The following is a 6,000-nucleotide window of genomic DNA, read 5'->3' on the forward strand; positions in this document are numbered from 1 at the left end:
GTCTGGTGACAAATACACAACAGTGCTCTTTCACTTCAGAGCATTGAAAAGTTTGAAATAGGGACCTAAATCCTAAGAACTTTCTACAGGGCTACAATTGAGAGTATTGTAACTGGCTGTGTCACTGCCTGGTATGGGGACTGTACTTCCCTCAATCGCAGGACTCTGCAGAGAGTGGTGCAGACATCCCAAAGCCAGGACCAGCAAGCTCTGGGGCAGCTTCTTCCACTAAGCCATCAGACTGACTAATTCATCCTGATTCATCCTGTATCTCTATGTTATGTTGACTGCCTGTTGTACACACTATTTATTATGACTATAAATTGCACATTGCACATTTAGTCAGAGACGTAATGTAAATGTTTCTTCTCCTCATGTATATGAAGGATATAAGTAATAAAGCCAATTCAATTCAATTAACCCCCTCCATTATTTGTTCTGTCATTCTGGCTCCCTCTCTGCCTGCAACTTTAGTTTGACTCTCCCACTAGCACTTGCAAGCCTTACCACTAGGACGTTAATCCTCTTCTAGTTATGTTCCCCTAACTATCGAATCCCTATCACATCTTTGACTTAGCTCTGCCAGATAATTCCTCCTACAACAGTTTCTAAAGTGTCCCACCCGTTATTGTGGAAAAGCCAGGTGTTACAAATTTCAAAGCCTTATAAATACCGACTCCACAAACCTTGGCCCAACAATCAGCAGCCATGGGCTCCGCTAAGTCCCTGCCTAGCACTCTGAAAATTAAAATACATAATGCCCACAAAGCAAGAGAAGACAGCAAAGAGTTTTCAGTTAGCCATTTCCTTAGTTCGTAATGTACTTAAGAAATGTCAGGTAACAGGAATGGTGGAGGTCATTTTGAGGTCAGAAGACCAAGAAGTCCTTCCGAGAAAACTGCTCGTAGGATTGCTAGAAAGGAAAATCAAAACACCCGTTTGACTGCAAAAGACCTTCAGGAAATATTTAGCAGACTCTGAAGTGGTGGTGCACTGTTCTACTGTGCAGCGATACCTGCACAAATATGACCTTCATGGAAGAGTCATCCGAAGAAAAATTTCCTGCATCCTCACCACAAAACTCAGCATCAGAAGTTTGCAAAGGAACATCTAAACAAGCCTTATGCATTTTGGAAACAAATCCTGTGGACTGATGAAGTTACAAAAGAACTTATTGGCCACGATGAGCAATGGTATGTTTGGAGAAAAAAAGGGTGCAGAATTTCATGAACAGAATACCTCTTCAACTGTTAAGCAAGGGGGTGGATTGATCATGCTTTGGGCTTGTGTTACAGCCAGTTGCATGGTAATATTTCACTGGTATAGGGAAATTGAATTCAATTAAATACCAGCATATTCTGGAAGCAAACATCACACCGTCTGTAAAAAAGCTGAAGATGAAAAGAGGATGGCTTCTACAACAGGATAATGATCCTAAACACACCTCAAAATCCACAATGGACTACCTCAGGAGGTTTTGCCATGGCCCTCACAGGCCCCTGACCTAAACATCATCGAAAATCTGTGGATAGACCTCAAAAGAGCAGTGCAGGCAAGACGGCCCAAGAATCTCACAGAACTAGAAGCCTTTTGCAAGGAAGAATGGGCAAAAATCCCCAAACAAGAATTGAAAGACTCTTGGCTGGCGACAGAAAGCATTTAGAAGCTGTGATTCTTGCCAACAGGGTTGTTACTAAGCACTGACTATGGAGGGTGTCCAAACTCAGGCCCTTTTCCTTTTTTATTATTTTGAAACTGTAAATGATGGATGCAAAACAGTAATCTTGCTTAAAATATTAAACAATGTGTCATCTTTAACTTTATGCCTTTTGGAAATCAGGTCATTGTTTTACTCGCTTAGCTGTTCTCAGGAACAGAAATTTTGAGCAGGGGTGCCCAGACTTTTGTATGTCACTGTGTGCAATTTTCTTGCTAAATGATGCTTTAAAAAGTCAGACTTCCAAATATCACTCCCCTTCTTCCCACTTGCAAATTCTCCAGCAAATTTTGCATCACCAAAATGCAAACAGGTACAACCAGTTTCTGTATTTTACATAAATATTTCCGCTGAACCCTCCCTCAAGTGACGGACGGTGATGAACTCGGTTATGGCAATGCCAATGAATATGAAGGGAAGGGCAGCAGTTTGACTCACTAGAGTCTGGCATATTTGTGATTTGAAGGCTACTTGTTGCCCAGGATAAAGGTGTTTGATATCATTATGTACCAAGACAGAACGGGTCAAAACATGTCCTCACGTGTAGAAAAGTCCAGAACAAGAGGAGGTAGAACAAGCAACACACACAAAATGCTGGAGGAACTCAGCAGGCCGGGCTGAATCTATGGAAAAGAGTACTAATGCTGTTCCAGCATTAAAAGAGTTCCAGCTTCTGCAGATTTTCACTTGCTGCGGTTGGAGATAGAACAAAATTGATTTTCTCAACAGCTGATAGAAAGATTTTGTTCTCTTTTTCCGAGTTCCTAATCCTTGCATTCAGATATCTGGAGCTCAGCTCCGTCTGAGAGATCTATCTGCTCCCGTTCCCTGATTAGCCGGAAGCTCCCCGGGGCCCGTGTACGGATCGTGGGGCTGAGAGAGGAGAAAAAATCTGGCCTGTGCTGAGTTTGCGGGCGACAGCCTCCGGTTCTCACAGCAATTGTCACCCAATTAGAGTCAGAAAAACCCTTACCTTTCCGATCCTCCCGACATTTTGTATACTGCGCGCATGCGTATTTATCGGAGACGGCTGCGATCCTGACGCCTGCGCATTTGATCAGTGCTTCAAACGACAGCGAAATTTTAAACGTGGTGATTTATGGGTAAGTATGGTGCCATTAAAAGATTCTGCAGGGACCGGTTCCACGTCCATATCTCAGTTTTTTATTCTGTGTAGAAAACTCAGCAGCTTTCTTAACGCAGAAAGCGGCTCCCATAAACGATACACTCAATATCAACAGGCATTTCGTGTTCTGAAACAGATCTGAAACAAAAGAGATTCTGCATTTGCTGGAAATACAAAGATGATTACACACAAAATGCTGAAGAGGCTCTGAGGTTCAGGCAGCAACTAAGCAGAGGAGTACACAGTCTAGACATGCTGAAGGGGATCGGCTTAAATGCTGCCCATTTATTCCTCTCCACATTTGCTGCCTGATCTGCTGATAATCTGCAATGTTTTGTAGAAATTAACCATTTTGTTTTTCGATTAACCAGTTTCCAAATGTTTCTCATCTTTCCTTCATAGCCACATCCCGCTGGTCTGGTTCCTCTTCTTCCTCCTGCTCGGAACCTCCAGACCCCATCTCTTTCCGGAGCCCCAAAGCTCTGATTGGTGCTGGTAATTCTTTGGTTTCTGACTCTGCTCCACCGAAGATTCACTCGCCAGTCCGCTGACAGGGTTTAGAGGCGCGTTGCAACAACCCAGCTGTCTGAGGCACAGTCCTTTGAAATTGGTGAAAATGACACAAAATTTGAAAAGAGCAAGGAAAAAAGGAATTTAACCACCTTAGTCCAGAGCCCTGGGGAAGGTCAAATACTCAGCGAGCTCATCCTGTTAATTAGCCTGGGGGAAATCATGCAGGAAATTCATGCAAGTGTGTAAGATGATGAGAGGCATTGATCGTGTGAAAAGTCAGAGGAGTTTTCCCCAGGGCCGAGATGGCGAACACGTGGGGGGGGGGCATAGTTTAAGGTGCTTGGAAGTAGTTCAAGGGAGGTGTCAGAGATATATATTTTTATACAGATAGTGGTGGGTGTGTGGACTGCACTGCCAGCGACGGTGGTATAGACAGGTACAATAGAGTCTTTTAAGATAATCTCAGACAGGTACATGGAGCTTAGGAAAATAGAGGGTTCTGTGGTAGGGTAATTCTAGGCATTTTCTAGAGTAGGGTACACAGTCGGAACAACATTGTGGGCCGAAGGGCCTGTAATTTGCTGCAGATTTCTCTGATTCTAAGAAATCCAAGGGAAATCACTTCTCCCACAGAGTGGTGACACCTTGCAACAGCGAGAGTGAGAGGTAAATTTGAAAATACTGATATGGAACAGAAACCTAGGCAGGGACCAGATGGATCAAGTGGACGCTCTAGTGTAAATTGTGAGTTTGGCAGTGACATTAAGTACCTGCGACATGGGATTTGATACAGAATTGATTTATCTTTCACAGATCCACAATATTAAACACCAGTCTAGTTTAAGGCTAACATCAGCAGAACAGACTCCTCCAATGTTCAGTGACCAGGGTTCAGTCCTGGGTGCGATGAGCAGCCGCAAGAACTGCAGAATCTGACAGTAACAGTCCCTTATGAACCTGCAGCTGCCTTCAGTCGCCATGATGGTTAAACATTTAACACGGAGCTGATTTGAACTTCCTCCCTGATGTGAAGTTGCTGGTGTTGCAGCAGCTGGGATGATTGAATGAAACTCTTTGCTCACTCCGGACAGAAATGTGGCCTCTATTTATTGTGAACTCACCGGAGCATCACAAGGTGGGTTAACTGAATGAGTCTCTTCACACACATGGAGCAGGTGAACGGCCGCTTCCCAGAGCGAAGCTGTTGGTGTATCTGCGATGGCCGACTGAATCCCTTCCAAAATGAGAGCCAGTACTGCTATAACGTCAGGGCGATGTATCCAATCAGACACGGGCATGGACACATGTTCGGGCTCTCCTTGCAGCAAGAGGGAGCGCTGTCTTCTCCGCCATCTCCGCCTCCACATTCAAGGATCGGCGACATTCAAGCGCTGGTGAACTGACAGATACAGCGGAACTATCGTGCTGTTGTGTTTGTGATTCCCATACACAAATCCTTTGTCTTTTCTAAACTGTTAAAAGTTTACAAACCACGTCAGTGGGTGAAGGACAACATTTCCACTCAGATTATTTAGTTTCCATGGTGCCTTCAGAGAAAAACACTGTCACATCTCAAAACAATTTGGGGGGACAAGACTTCATCTTTTAACTGGCCACAGTTCCGGAATCAACCACAACATCAAACTCTCTGCTTCCCTCTCTGTATCAAAATGGATCCTTCCTCCCCTTCATCAGTCTGTGACTTGGCTCAGTTTGTCTGTCTCCTTCGCATTCTGAGCATGCGCCACACACCCACTGAGATCACATTTTATTTACACGGCTGTGACTAGAGACTTTCTGATTATTATGTCCCTCCCGGCATTTGACGGTGGTAAACTCAGAGTCAGCAATGGTATTGAACATCGGGAGTAGGTGATTAGGCTTTTTCGTTGGAGATCGATAAACTGCCGGTAGTGTGTGTCTGGATGAGTGGGACGTTTTCAGACTGGAAAGAGGTACCGTTTGGAGTACCCCAGAGATCAGTCCCTGACCACAGTTGTTCACAGTTTATTGTCCTGGAGGAGGCAACGAGATGTGAGATGATCCAGTCTGCTGGTGACGCAGAAAGATTGGAGTTGAGGGAGGGGAGGCTATTCACATGCAATTTCGTAGCTTTGCAATCAGCACATAGTGCACTGTGGGGCTGCAGTGGCGGGTTCCAATCTGCTAATTAGATTTGCTGACGGCACTACATTGATCGACCGAATCCCAAATAATGACGAGGCAGCGTATAGAGAAGAAGTCATCACCCGGACACAGGGGTGTCAAGAAAACAACCTCTGCCTCGTTGTGACAAAAACAAAGGAGCTGGTTGTAGATTACAGGAGGAATGCAGACAGGGAGCACATTCAACATTTCCAAGTCTGTTATTGACACAAAATGCACATTTTAATAGTGATCATGACACAATGTATTTTATATATTGTTGATGACAGAAAACATATTTATAGATTGTTACTGACAGAGCATCGTATAACTTGTGTTCCGTGTGTTATCTGAATGTACTTGCCTGTGATGCTGCTACAAGTCAGCGTCTCTCTGTACCTGTACCTTCCCCTACTTGTGCACTTTGCAATAAATTCAACAGGACCTGAGAAATCTCAGTGAGATTTGATTAGTGATGATCATCTTGGCAGCTCGGTAG

General features: G+C 44.3%; 1 protein-coding gene across 2 annotated transcripts in view; it reads right to left on the reverse strand.

Annotated features, from left to right (window-relative positions):
• The window catches only part of LOC132387966 (gastrula zinc finger protein XlCGF26.1-like), a 28,725-nt gene extending 25,994 nt beyond the window's left edge, over positions 1-2,731 (reverse strand). For both annotated transcript variants that reach the window (XR_009510103.1, XM_059960281.1), the window contains exon 1: positions 2,691-2,731. The gene's annotated coding sequence lies outside the window, so the exon portion shown is untranslated. The remainder of the gene's footprint in view (positions 1-2,690) is intronic.
• Positions 2,732-6,000: the final 3,269 nt, after the last annotated feature.

Source organism: Hypanus sabinus, unplaced genomic scaffold (genome assembly GCF_030144855.1).
Source record: "Hypanus sabinus isolate sHypSab1 unplaced genomic scaffold, sHypSab1.hap1 scaffold_2441, whole genome shotgun sequence".
NCBI lineage: Eukaryota > Metazoa > Chordata > Chondrichthyes > Myliobatiformes > Dasyatidae > Hypanus > Hypanus sabinus.